The sequence below is a fragment of the Muscardinus avellanarius genome, assembly GCF_963383645.1.
Source record: "Muscardinus avellanarius genome assembly, chromosome: 12".
NCBI classification, from domain to species: domain Eukaryota; kingdom Metazoa; phylum Chordata; class Mammalia; order Rodentia; family Gliridae; genus Muscardinus; species Muscardinus avellanarius.
In genome coordinates, this window is record NC_137798.1 from 100,006,992 (window position 1) to 100,021,744 (window position 14,753).

The following is a 14,753-nucleotide window of genomic DNA, read 5'->3' on the forward strand; positions in this document are numbered from 1 at the left end:
GCCAACTCCATTTTATTTTCTGTTTTGAAACAAGGTCTCACTAAGTTGCTTAGATTGGCTTTGAACCTGTGATCCTCCTGTCTCAGCCTCCCAAGTACTGGGATTATAGGCATGGGCCTCCACACCTGGCTAATCAGAATCTTAGTCTTGACTCCCAGCCTGATGTGAGCCCTGGTTCCTGATTCTCCTGCCTGAAACTTTGCAGAAAGCCCTCGTGGTTTCTCCAGGCAGAGTTGGTCATTCTGTTCTCTCTCCCCTCCAAACGTCACACAAACTGCCTCTGTGGTGACATGGTAGCGTCTGGATGTTATTTCTTTCAGTCCCTAAGCATGAACTCTGGGCTGAGAACGATGGCTCAGAAGATGTGCAGAGAATGGATAAACTCCTGCCTGGAGTTTATGGGTGTCATGGTCTCCTCACGTGCCTGGGAGGTAGCAGCCCCTGCGGACCCACCGGCAGCCCCTACACTGTCCAGCCCCCTTCTCCTCTCCTCTGGTTTTCAGATTCCTGCTGTGGACTGACCTTGGGCACTTTGGTTCAGGGACACTGAAGCTCCTGGAGGGGAGGGTCTCTCAAGGCCATGGCTCCCAGTGGCTGGGCCACCACCACTCAGGGTTTCAAAGCCCCTGTGCAGTGGGTGGTTTCTTTTCTTTCCTGCTCTGTGGGAATATCTCAATAGCCACTGCTGCCCTGACCTTTGAAATCATCCTTTTTTTTTTTTTTTTGCGAGCAGAAAAAAAGAACTCACTGCTCATTTTCAGCCTCCGCGTACACGGGCTTTCAGATACTTCTATGTTGAGCTCCTCCTGGCCCCAACTCCCATCAGAACTTTATTAGTTCACATTTACTGGGAGCCAGAAAGTCACAGCAAAGTAGAAATTATCGTCCTCTTCAGGTGTGGTGGCTCATGCCTGTAATCCCAATACTTGGGAGGCTGAGACAGGAGGATCACGGCTTCGAGGCCAGCCTCAGCTACTTGGTGAGACCTTTAACAACTTAGTGAGACCTCATTTCAAAATAAAAAATAAAATAGAGCTGGGTTTAGCCGGGCGTGGTGGCACACGCTTGTAATCCCAGCATTTGGGAGGCTAAGACCGGAGGATCGCGGTTTGCAGACAGCTTCAGCTACTTAGTGAGGCCCTCTGCAACTCAGTGAGACCCTGTTTCAAAATAAAAGAATAAAAAATAGGGCAGGGGGTGTAGCTCAGAGGTTGAATGCCCCTGGGTTCCATCTCCAGACCCTCAAAAAAAAAAAAAAATAGAGCTGGGTTGTAGTTCAAAAATAGAATGCCCCTGGGTTTAATCTCTATTACCAGCCCCCAAAAAGAAAAGAAATTATCACCCCCATTTTGGGGATGAAGATCTGAGGCCCAGCGAGGCTAAGACTGCTGCAGGTCAGAGTCAGTAAGCGCAGCGAAAAGACCCAAACCCAGATCAAGCTGGCTCTGTGACACCCCGCTTCCCCCGGCCCGAAATCCTTCGTTATTGATGTCTGGGGAACATCTGGTCGGGTATCCAGAGCAAAAACCTGCGGGAAGGAGCCCACCCTGTGATTTATTTGCTCTGAGGTTCCCAGGATATTTTTTTCCTCCTTTCCAAATGCAACGTTGCCATATTCCCACCTGAGGTCATTAGCCTCGGCAGAGGTTAAAAACAAAGTGTTTGTGTCCATCCATCTAATTGCGCAGAAACCATCAAGCCCTCATTACCATCAGCCTAATTATTTTGAAATCCAGCATATTATCCTTTTCCACAATTAGGCAGATGATCAGCGTTTGTCCCACCTGCCCAGGGACAGGAGGTGAGCCCCGAGCGAGGGTGGCGGAGGGGAGGGGTCCAGGGGCCGGGGAGGAAGTGCCGTCTACACTTGCAGGCACCCACCACCTGCTCCCAGTGGTTTCGGTCCCCCAGCCTGAAAGCCACTAACAAGAGTTTTATCTTAATGGGCAGGGAGGCTGGGACGCAACTGGTCGGAGGGACAGCGTTACTGAGCTGGATCCCAACCGCCACATGCAGCTTTCTGGGCATAAATAAAATGTGTATATGGGCCCGGTGAGACAGACAGGCCAGAAGGTGTCTGGGTACTGTTTTCAAGCTTCAGTATCTATCTTTCTTTCTCTTCCTTCCTTTCTTTCTTTCTTTCTTTCTTTCTTTCTTTCTTTCTTTCTTTCTCTTTCTTTTTCTCTCTCCCTTCCTTCCTTCCTTCCTTCCTTCCTTCCTTCCTTCCTTCCTTTCTTTCTTTCTTTCTTTCTTTCTTTCTTTCTTTCTTTCTTTCTTTCTTTCTTTCTTTCTTTCTGCAGTACTGGGGATAGAACCCAGGGCATTGTACCTCTGAGCTACACCCGCAGCCCTATTTTTTTATTCTTTATTTTATTTACTTATTTATTTATTCTTTATTTTAAAACAGGGTCTCACTGAGTTGCAGAGGGCCTCATTAAGTAGCTAAGGCTGTCTGCGAATTGCGATCCTCCTGTCTCAGCCTCCCGAATGCTGGGGTCACAAGCGCGCGCCACTGCGCCCAGCTCAGCACCCGTGTTCTGCTCGTCTGCTAGCGAGGGCCATCCCATTCTCATGCCGGTGCATTTGTTCCGTAGCAATGGAAGTGATCTGGGGGACAGCACTGCGAGCCAGGGGGGGCCTTTGCAGGACAGTCTGAAGCGTCCCACGGGATTGGGAAATTCAGAGTAGGAGAAAGTTTGGCGGTTGGTTCATGTAATCATTTAAGCCCGGTGTTTTAGAAATAAGGGGACTTGTCTGCATAGGTAAAATCATAAAGCCTGTGCCTTAGAGTTGTGCGCCAGCAGATGGGGAGTTGAAAAGAGATAGACTCACAATAAGGAAAGGTAGGAGAGAGACTCACAGGGAAAAAACAAACAGGCCAACAACAGTGAAAACCCCGAGCTTTAAACCTAGGAAACCCCCCAACACCCTCACCTTTTCTCTTGCCTCTAGACATAAACTTTAAAAAGCCCTTCAGTTGCAGCGTACCGTGACTCTGCTGTGAGACACCCGTGCCTGTGCACATTTTCAGCCTGCACGGTGTGTGTGTGTGTATGTGTGTGTGTGTAGGGTTTAGACTAAATAAAGCCAAGTGGAAAACATCATTCAGGACTTCCAACATGGATCTATTCCAGGCGTTATCTATTGACTGGATGACGTCAGCCCAGAGATCTTGAAAGAATCAGGCCCCGGTGACACTCCGTGTTCCACCATTAAGAGAATCAGCTCACCGGGCCAGCTGCCCCCCTGTACATCTCAGGTCACTACTTATACGTTTCCTTTAAAAAGAGAGCCCAATGCCGGGCGTGGTGGCGCATGCTTGTAATCCCCACGCTTGGGAAGCAGAGACAGGAGGATTGCGCAGGTTCGAAGCCAGCCGCACGTGCTGGCTTAGGAGACCCTGTTTCCAAATAAAAATGTAAAAATAGGTCTGGGAGTGTAGCCCGGAGGTAGAAGGGTTTCCAGGAGCCCCAGTACCACAAGAAAAAAAAAAAAAAAGAGAGCCCAAGCCGAGTGGGGTGGTGCACATCTGGAATCCCAGGACTTGAGAGGCTGAGACGGGAGGATCTCAGGTTCAAGGCCAGTCTCAGCAACTTAGCAAGATCCTGTTCCAAAATAAAAAATAAAAAGAGTAAACATATGTCCCTTCTCTTTCTGTGCCTGGCTGATCTCACTTAACATAATGTTCTCTAGGTCTTTCCATCTTCTTGCGAATGCCATGATTTTGTTCTTCTCTGTAGTTGAGTAGACTTCCATTGTGTGTATTTCCCATAATTTTGCAATCCATTCATCTGCTGATGGAGATCTGGGTTGGTTCCGTATTTTGGCTTTTGCTAATTGTGCTGCTATGAACATAGGTATGCATATGTTACTGTAGTTCTCTGATTTCAACCCCTTTAGGATACCAGAGGGACTCCAGATAATGGAGGGGACCCCAAGGCAAACTCTAAAAGAAGGGTAAGGAGGGGGCAAAGAAGGCTGAGGTTGATTCATGGAGGAGCTACATTTGAATATGTGTGTGTGAAGGTAGCGTGGTCAACCTGGACGCTCAGTGATGGGGGAGGGGGAGGGGGCACCAAGCACCGTGTACATGTAGACCATTGTCAGTATGTCCACATTATCATGTGAAACTACAGTGTATCAAAAAAATAAAAAAAAGAGTAAGAGTGTAGCTATGAGGTAGAACGCCCTGGCTTCAATGGAGAAGGAGGAGGAGGAGCCAAAGGCGAGCTTTACCCCTGAGCACCCGCACTCCTGCCTTTGAGCCAGTGCGCTTTCTTAAGTAAATCTTTGTACCTCTTTGATATACCCTGAAACTCCTTTCTGTGACATTAAGTCAAGAACCTGCCAGGCACCAATACAAGTCTATTAAAAAAAAATAACAGAAGAACTGGCCAGGGCTGGGCAATTCCCTCTCTTCCTACTGGGAACCTCTCTGACCCCCACTGGTGACCATCGGGATGGCTGCCGTCTATTGGGCGTTTCCTGTATGTCTTGTCGTCACTGTTCTGTGTGGGTTTGACTGCCACGTGTGTTCCTACCAGCACTTTTCTTTATCCCATTTGCTGGACAAGGAAACCGAGGCACGGTTTAAGCACCATGTTCTTTAAAGTATTAAAGAGTAGAGCTGAGATCTGAACTCGGGGAGCCTGGCACCAATGATCAGGAGCACCCCAGCCCTGCCCAAGTACCGAGTAACTAGTGCTGGGGCTCAGTCCTCCGCCACCTTGCAAGACTGCCCCTCGGGTCACTTCCAACACACTGGCGTGAAGAAGCTACTTGTGACGCCCCCTACTCAGTACAGCACTGACATGTTTATGTGCCGGGGCCTTGGGCACCTGGCCTGGTTGTGCATGGTGGCCAGGGCCCTGGGTGACCTGGGAGGGCAAAGAGGTTCGGGCTGAGTTGGGATGGGCTTGGATGGGCAATGATCGCCATTCATATCGATGGTCCCGTAAGCTGAGGAGCATTTCCTACACCTGCCTTCTGCACACCCCGGCTCAGCGGCCCGATGTGCTTGAGTGCCCGTTGCCTGCCGCTGTCCAGCTCCAGAAGGAGGAGGGGCACATGCTGCCACCCAGGAAAAGATAACATCGGAAATCCCAAGTAGGATTTCCACAGAAGTGGATTACTTTGTCTGGTCATGAAGTTGCGGTCCCAGGCAGTGACTCCTGCCACACAAGCCAGGACTCCAGGAATATCTCGTGACCCAGTGGTGGGAGCCGGGAGAGGTGAGGCAGGAGGCCAGCTCATGGGGATGCAGGATGTACTGGTCCATGGGAATGCACCGAGCAGGTTTCCCCACCCTCCCTTGTTTCTTGGTGAGGGGCCCACTTCCACCCGGCCAGGCTGCCCAGCCCATGGTGCAAGTGCCCCCTGCTACTTTCAAGACAACCTGCAGGTCTCCTAGCACCTGTGTGTGTGCCCAAGCAAGGTGAGCCCTTCCAGGGCCTGCCCTTAGAGGCCGCCGACTCTGTCCTGCGGCGCCTGGGACCCCCACACTCGGCTTTTGATAGCAAGCAAGTCTATCAGAAGCAGGTGATTTCTTCGGAGTAGAGCCTCACCTCCCAGCAAGGCATATTGCGGAGAGTACAAATCTCAGGACAACAAGGGCTTTCTCCGAGGCTAATTACCAGCTAATTACAAAGGCCAGCAGCTTCCCAGGCCCCTTCTCCTCCACCCAGGGCCTCAGCTGCAGGGAGGCTCTGGGCGGCACCTCTGAGGCCCTTTCGTTAAGTCCAGGAAACCACAAATAAAATCACCAGGTCCCCACTGCCTTGGTTCCCCAGGGCCGGGGTGAGCCTGAGCTGAGTTCCAGCCTGTCTCCTACCCCTGAGATCTGGGGTAGCTGTTTTATCTCAGCTTCTGTTTCTCCGTTTCTGAAACAAGCAGTGTTTCCTGCTGTATTAATTTTCTAGGACGAATAACTAATGCAGTTATTATGGAATAACAGAGCTCATGGTGGTCCAGGTCAGGAGGCCAACGTCTGGGAGGAAGGCCGGTGCTCAGGGCCACACTCGCTCTGAGGGTGCCAGGAAAGGGTCTGTCCCAGGCTGAGCTTCTGGTAACTTCTTGGCTTATGGACGAGAACTCCAAGGCTCACATGGCTTTTTCCATTTGCATGTCTGTGTCCATAATTTCCCCCATCTTTTTGTGGTACTGGGGATAGAACCCAGAGGCTTTCTACCTCCGGGCTATACTCCCAGACCTATTTTCTATTTTATTTGGAAACAGGGTCTCACTAAGTTGCTGAGAGCCTCACTAAGCAGCGGAAGCTGGCTTCGAATCCGCGTGATCCTCCAGTCTCAACCTCCCAAGTACTGGGATTACAAGCGTGCGCCACCACGCCTGGCTCAGAATCCCCCTTTTGATGAGGATAGTCATATTGGGTTGGGGGCTATCCTACTTGAGCGTTACCTTGTCTTAACCAATGACATGCCCAATGACCCCGTTTCCAAATAAGGTCACAGGCACAGGTGCTGGGGGTAGGGACTCCAGTGTCCTTTTTGGGGGGAAGGAGGACACAACTCAATCCATAATAGAAGGCAAGGAGAGATGACTCCTGCCCCTGGGTTGCCAGCGATTGATAGAAGAAGAAGATTCAAGACAGAGAAAGTAGAAACAAAGCCCAGAAAAGTGGATTCAGCCGCAGAGTTGGCAGAAGATGGACAGGACATGGATTGTAGTCACGAGGCAAAACCGGAGTCCGCGGCTCAGAGACAGAGACAGCGCCGTCTCTGCTTGGCTGTGGCACCAGGTTGGCCTCCCAGGGCGGTACCCAACCCCCGCTTCCTCCTCCTCACCTGGCCGACCCCTCAGTGAGCTCTGGGTCAGATGGACACAGCGGGTCACCCAGTCCTGGGATCTTGTCTCTGGAGCATGGTGCTGGGCCCTACATCCGCCCTCCTGCCCACTCCGGAATGCCAAGCATATGGACCCAGCCCAACACACCTGTTCAGAGACAGGTGCGGTTCTGTTGAGAGTCTCAGCCATCTCTCTCTGGAAAGAAATGTGTCCTTGCAAGTAGATGGAAGAAAAGGAAGGAAGGAAAGAAGGAAAAGAGAGAAGCCAGGTCTGGTGGGGCACTTCTGAAATCCCAGTCCTTGGGAGGCTGAGGCGGGAAGATCGATTTGCAGGTTGGAGGCCAGATTCAGCAACTTAGACCCTCAGCAATTTAGCAAGACTGTGTTTCAAAATTTAAAAAAATAATAAAGGGCTGTGGGGACAGCTTGGAGGTAGAATGAGTGACCCTGGGTTCAATCTCCATCACCACATAAAAAAAGAAAACAAAAAAGAGAAAAAAGAAAAAGAAAAAAAGAAAACAAAAAAAGAAAACAACACAAAAGCTTTTTCCTCCAAAATAATCCTTGTGACAGGCGCGTCACCAGGGTTGTCCTTTCAATGGCGGCAGAGCGGAGCGGGGCCCAATGGCTCTCCTCAGCTGCTGGGGCTGTCAGCGTTCCGCTGACTCCGTTTCTTAGTCCTGCCATTAGAGAGGTTTAGCGAGACCCGCTGGTTTTGCTGTTTTGTTCCTCCACCCTCCTTTTCCCAGCACAAAATCTGCTCACCTGCGCAGCCTTTGGGGTCCAGCAACTAACTGCCAGGAGGGCGATGGAGAGCGCGGGGGCCCAGAGGACAAGGCTGGGAAGCGCCCTGGAGGGTCTAGGGCTCCTGAGTGGCAGCTGCTGCTTCTCGCAGGACACGCGGCCGCCCCCGTTTGGATTCCTCCCTGGCTGGAACCGTGCAGTGGTTCAGGGCGTAGGCTGCGGAGCTAGACGCCCTGGCTCACGATGCTGGCTGCCCGGTGTGCTCAGGCTCTCTGTTATCTTGGTTTTCTCATCTGTAGAAGGGGGTTTATTTATTTTTATTTATTTTTTCTTTTGCGATACTGGGGACGGAACCCAGGGGCATTCTAACTCCGATCTACACCGTCGGCTCTACTTTTTATTCTTTATTTTTTTTGAAACAGGGTCTCACTGAGTTGCAGAGGGCCTCACTAAGTAGCTGAGGCTGTCCTCGAACCGCGATCCTCCGGTCTCAGCCTCCCGAATGCTGGGATTACAAGCGTGCGCCACCACACCCGGCAGAAAAGGGTCTAGAAACAAGTCCCTGGTGGACATGGTGGTGTATACCTGTGATCCTAGTGCTTGGGAGGCTGAGACAGCTAGATCACATGTTGGAAACCAGCCTTATTAATATAGCTGGGCCCTCAGCGACTTAGTGAGCACTTGCTTCAAAATAAATAAATAGATACATACATCAATAAATATAAATAGGCCTAGGGGTGTACCTGGGAGGTAGACTGCTCCTGGGTTTAATCCCCAGCAACACACACACACACGCACACACACACACACACACACACACACACACACACACACAGAGAAAATTTCTATGCTTGGGGACTCGATCAAAATGAAAAATGGGGATATGGCTGGTGTAAAGACAGAGGCCTCGCCAGGCATGGTGGGATATGCCTGTACTCCCAGTACCTGGAAGGCTGAGATATGAGGGTTTTGGGGTTGAGAATGGCACCAGTAACTTACTGAGACCCTTGGCAACTTGATAAGACACTGTTTCTAAATAAAAGTTAAAATGTGCCTGGGGTGGGGGTTGTAGCTCAGATGTAGAATTCCCCTGGGTTAAAAAAAAAAAAAAAGACCTGCTAGACTATATGTATATGAGCAAGTTTCCTTTTCTGCCCTGAGCCACCCAGTGAGACCCGAGACCCGAGTGGGAGGTGGGGTGGAGAACAGGCTCCTGAGAAATCTCCGGGCTTCATGCGGGATCCCGGTGTCCCCTGGTTTGCATGTCTGGCTGCCAACTCCCTCCCTCCCTTCCCCGCTCTCTACCATAGGGCCTGCGGTCTCTGGGGGTCGCGAGTCCGTCATACACAGCAGCGAGCAAGGCAGCAAACTTTTTCCCTGATTCCACAGACAGAACAACATATAGGCAATCAACAAACGAATACGGCACAGAGGCCTACACCAGGGGGAGAAAGGGCGGAGCCCCACCCTGCAGGAGAACATGGGGGTGCTGGTGATGGAGATGAGCCTTAATGTGGAGCCAGGTCTGGGGGGACCTCAGTGGTGAGGGAACCTGAAGGATGAGGCGGCTCTGGTCTCAGGAACAGTGAGGGAAGAGCATTGCGGCCAGAAGGAAGGGCATGTGAGGATGCCCAGAGGCACACAGAGCTCGGTGCTCCCGGGAGCTGGCTGCGGTAAGCGAGGGGCGGCACCGTCCGAGGCTGGAGCAGGGACCAGGGCACGCGGCCCTCCAAAGTCCACCGCAAAGGTTTGCATTTGGACGGTGCAGAAGCCCGGGGAGCGGGGAGCACATCTGGTAATTGAAAAGATGAAGAACGTAATAATAAAGTGCTCATTCGCAGGCGGCCGCGGTGGAGGCAATGGCTGCTGGCCAAGCAGGCCATATGCACTTGGCTAACAGAATTAATCATGTTCCGTGCGGGACAAAACAGGAACGACGCACACAGTAAAACATTTAAAGACGAGTGCGGATTTTAATTTTAGGAGTAGTCTCAAACAATATGATAATGATGAGGCCAAGTTGGCCCTGCGAATGTAAAATCCAAATAGGACACAAATTAAAGTCATAAATAATATTTAATTTGCTCTACCAGTGCTTTCTCGAAAGTCATATTGATGAAAAAAGTTATTAGAACGAATCAAATGAAGACTCTCGTGCGTCTGGAATATTTAGTGGACTGCAGAAACGCTCGCAGGAAGGGAAAAAAAATCCATAATGCGATGTATGAGTTGGAAATTGGATGAGAATGTTATGATTTCCAGCTTGCGTTTATTGAGCAAACCACGGGCTGCATTTCCAGCGCCATTTAGCTAGATTAGAACAAACGAGAGAAGACTGATTTTTAAGAACTTGTGATTAATGACATGCGATTCTTTTAAAGTAGTTTCACAAACACTTTATCCCAAAGACGTGCCCTCCATCCTCTGCTACCGAGCCACAAGCTGCGGGGCTTGGGGGAACCTGTCTTCCCATCACTGTGGTTTCTTTTGCGTCCGAGCTCGGGTCTTAAATTCAGTGAGTGTACCTGGTGCATGTGTGTGCCGATGGGGAGAAACTGGTGGGAGGTAGGGAGAGGGGATGGGGGGAGAGAGAGAGACAGGGACGGAGGGAGGGAGGGAGGGAGAGAGATAGTTGTCTCATGAATTGTGGAAGAACAGCTATTTTTTTGTGTGTGTGTTTCTGGAAATGGAACCCGGGGGTATTCTACCTCTGAGCCACACACACCCCCCAGCCCTGTTTTTTATTTATTTTTGAAACAGGGTCTAAGTTGTGAGAGCCTCACTAAGTAGCCGAGGCTGGCTGCAACCCTGCAATCCTCCCGTCTCAGCCTCCCAAGGACTGGGATTACAAGCGTGTGCCACCACGCCCAGCTGAAGAACAGCTCTTAATTTGCAGAATATTAAACTTAATCACAGAGGCCATCTCACCTAAGTAAAGAGGAGACTGGCTAAATGCAGAGAGTGGGAGATAACCAGAAATTTGAAGGGAAAAGGGGGGGGGCTACAGGTGTGAGCGCCAAACACAACTCGACTGAGAGTTCTCTTTCTACCAAAGGAACGATGGTGTTCCGTCAGAAAGGCTGGGGCCAAGCTGGAACACCTATAATGTTAGTATTTGAGAGGTGGAGACAGGAGGAGCACAGGGTTTTTTTGTTTGTTTGTTTGTTTGTTTGTTTGTTTGTTTGTTGGTGTATGTGGTACTGGGAATAGAGCCCAGGGCAGGGGCATTCTAACTCTGAGTTCTACCCCTAGCCCTATTTTTATTTTTTATTTTGAAACAGAGTTTTGCTGGCCGCAAACCCAGATCCTCCTATTATCTCAGCCTTCCCAAATGCTAGGATTACAAGCATGAGCCACCACGCCCAGCGGGATCCCAGGTTTGAGGCCAGCCTCAGCAACTGAGTGAGACCCTGTTTCAAAAAAAAGAATAAAATAGGGCTGGGAGTATAGTTCAGAGGTAGAATGCCCCTGGGTACAGCCCCCAGTTACAAAAGAAAGAAAAGAAAAGCAAGTCTGGGGCCTGACAGTTCCAAAGGGAACACCCCATATAAGAAGTTTCTAGACGTCTTGGTGTAAAGTTCGGTCATCGGTGTTGCCAACCCAAGAGACACTCTGGCTGTGGCTGCGCGGGCCTCCTGGTGAGGAGTTCAGGACAAGGACATGGTACCTGCTTTCTCTTCCAAGCCGCCCTGTAGGAGGAGGTGCCATGGGGTTGCGAGCCGCCTCCAGGGCAACCAGTTTCTCCAAAATGGTGCCGGTCTGGCTCCTTCCCACCTTCCCTCATTGGGGCTGATCCTCCCCAGCCCCTTCTGGGCCCTGCCCTTGTCCTGAGCCATCCTTCTGGGCCCCGCTGGTCACTGGAGACAGCTGCATCTGTGGCCCGTCTCAGCCTCCCGGAGCTCTAACTCCTGCTCCAGCTGCCCGCCTCCTGGCCCTCTCTCTCTCCACGGTGAATCACAACCCATCAGTGTCCTCCTTAAAACCCTCTTAATGGCTCCCCGGGCCCTGTTTTTTAATCTTAAAAAAAAAAAAAGCCATGCGGTGGTTTGATAAAGAATGATAATAGCCCCTATTTATCCATAGTGACTGCGGCTATTGACCAAGCCTCTGGTGTGCCGGAGTCCTCAGCCCCACGCTCAGCTGACCGCTGGCCAGCTCTCAGGCGAGGAATTGGGTTTCCCTGCATCTAGCCAGAGCTCAGGGCCACCGCTGGCCCCAGCCAGGGACCTGGTGAGGGCCTTGTCCCCAGGATGGGGCAGGCTCCACTCAGAATGTACGTGCCCGGCCTTCGGGTCTCGTGGCCCAGTTTCCAAACTCAGCTCCAGCATTTCACTGGCTCTGCACCCTTGGGTGGGTTGCATAGCTTCTCTGAGCCAAAAGATAGGCTTAACTGATTCAGTCTGCACAAGGTCATGGTGGGGATTAAAAGTGTGAGTGGAAGCCGGCCGTTGGTGGTGCACGCTTGGAATCCCAGCATTCGGGAGGCTGAGACAGGAGGATCTCAGTCCACAGACAGCCTCAGTTACTTAGTGAGGCTTTTTGCAACTCAGTGAGACCCTGTTTCAAACTAAAGAATAAAAAATAGGGCTGGGGATGTAGCTTGGAGATAGAATGACCCTGGGTTAAATCCCCAGTACCCCCCCCCAAATAAGCATGAGTAGTCACCTGGCACCTGGCTGGTGTTCAGCCCCCACCCCGGGCTTTGCACCCTCCCCAAGGGGTAGAACACACCCACAGCAATTCACACACCTGCCATGCCATTGAGGAAGTAGTTTATTTTGTTCTTCTCACTGTTTCCAAAAATGTGTTGTATTATTCTCCTAAATTACTAATAGCATGAAAACTAAAGAATCTAGTTTTATACAAACAAATTCTAGAAAGCGCCGAGCTATCCTTCCATAAGCAAGTGGCCGAGCAAACTGCAGTAGGTTTATACAGTGCAATATTGTTTAGAGAGAAGAAATAGAGATAAGGACTGTCAAGTCAAGACATACGGAGAAACTCTAAGTGAGCAAAAAGAGACAGTTTGCTTGCTTTTGTTTTTGCCATTGGGATTGAACTCAGAGGCACAACCTGAGCTGCACCTCAGCCCTTTTTCTTTTGAAACAGGCTTTTGCTAGGTTTCCGAGGCCTTCACTGAGTTGCTGAGATTGGTCTCAGACCTGCCATCCTCTTGCCTCAGCCTCCCCAAGCACTGGGATTGCAGGCGTGTGCCGCCACGCCCGGCTGGAAGGAGCCAGTTAGTTTGAAAACTGACCTGCCGAATGATTCCAACCATATGACATTCTGGAAAAGGTAAAACTGTGAAGACAGGAAAAAGATCAGTGGTGGGCGAGAGTCGGGGGAAGTGGGGAGGGATGCAGAGGCAGAGCCCAGGGTACTTGTGGGGCGGTGGTCACGGTGGAGACATGACACCTGTCAACATCTATAAAATGTGAAATATGTAGATGAGCCTTGATATAAACTAGGAACTTTGTCGTTAATAATGTACCGACACTGGCTCACTGGCGGTGAAACACAGCAGTCACACTAGTGTGTCGTGCGGATAGCAGGGTGTGGGAGGGGCTGCAGAGGGTGCACACGGAAAGCCACTGAGGTCTCTGATCAGCTTTTCTGCAAATCCCAACCTGCTCTAGAAAATCAAGTCTACTGATAAAGTCAAATGAGAAGAGATTCCCTTGGAAGAACACAGGGCGCAGGTAGGGAGACCCAGAGGGCCCTCTGCGGGGCTTTCAGGCTCGGATTCTGATATCCAGAGGATGGTGGCTGTGGGCTGGGCCACTCCTTCCTCATGGCACGGGAAGCACAGCTCCAGGCTCCGGAAGCCGCTCAGCACCAGGCGCGCACCTGCCCAAAGTGGAGGCCGTGCTGTCCACAGACCACAGTGAGCCGCCAGAATAAGTGTACAGTGAGGGGCCACCTCGATGTAAGAAGAAACAGGATATATACCTTATAATATTTTATGTCATTTATCCCAATTATCCCCAATAAGGTCATTTCAACCTGTAGTTTATGTGAAAATTATCAGTGAGATTTTTTTACATGTGTTTTATTATTGCTAAATCTTTTTATTCTCCCCAAACGTGGGGAGTGTTTAAGACATTACTGCTTGGGAGGCTGAGACAGGAGAATTGAAGGTTCAAGACCGTTCTTAGCCTCAGCAACTTAAGGAGACCCTGTTTTTAAATTAAAAATAAGAAGGACTGGGGTGTAACTCAGAGGTGGAACGTCACAGTTCAGATACTATGCTTTATCTTAGCCAGAGGCTGAGAAGCGATGAGAAAGTCTTAGTTCAATCATCTGTACAAAAATAAGAAGATAATTCAAACTAGCCTCTTGACTGCTGAGGGCAGCCCAGTTTGGACAGTCATCAAGAAACTGGAGGAGCAGGGGCAGAGTTCTCGGAGGATGGGGATTCATCTCCTCGCCAGATTCTGCCCATGGTGAAGGTGTGTCAATTACAAATTAATCTTTAGAGTTGCTCCATTTCCCCTGCCCTTCGGGGCATGTGTCTGTGCCCAAGGCTGTGTACAGGAAACCCCCGGCAGGCTGGCTCGCCCTGCTGCTGCAGCCAGAGCTGGGAGCAGGTCCCGAAGCAGGTCCCCTTCCTCTCTCCTTTTCTCCCCTTCACTTTGTGTATTTGAGAGAGTAGGGAATGTGAGGGAGAGTGGGGGCCCTGCAGCTCAGTCTGCAAGACACTCGCGTGAGGATCACTCTCCTGGCCACCTCTGCAGATGGAACTGGATTCCTTAGCGCTGTCCCTTCTAAGACAGCGGGAGCACGTGCTATGTGATCTTTATGCAGCTCCCTCCTGCCCTGTGCCCATGGCAGGCATCCATAATCAATCTCTGCTCTTTCTAATGAATCTTCTCTGTACTCTACCTTCTATCCGGGTAGACAGTCCTGACTGGCTGGAGACAGACAATTTGATACCCTGCTCGACTAGTTCTCCCCCTTAAGGAGATGGGCTGGTCTCATCTTTCCAACTTCACTCCTCATTGTATCCTTCTCATTCCAGCAGCAGCAAATAATTCTTTTCTTGAATATTCAGGGCTGCTACGTAGGGTTGGCAGGTTGTTCACGGTAGAGGGGCTCCCAGCTTAGACTGAGGATGCTTTCACCGTACTAAAGGCGCCTTTTGTCCAGTTCACACAAAGGCCAGCGCTGGTGGTGACCCGGGGACACCAGGGCTCCAGCCCTTTGCCT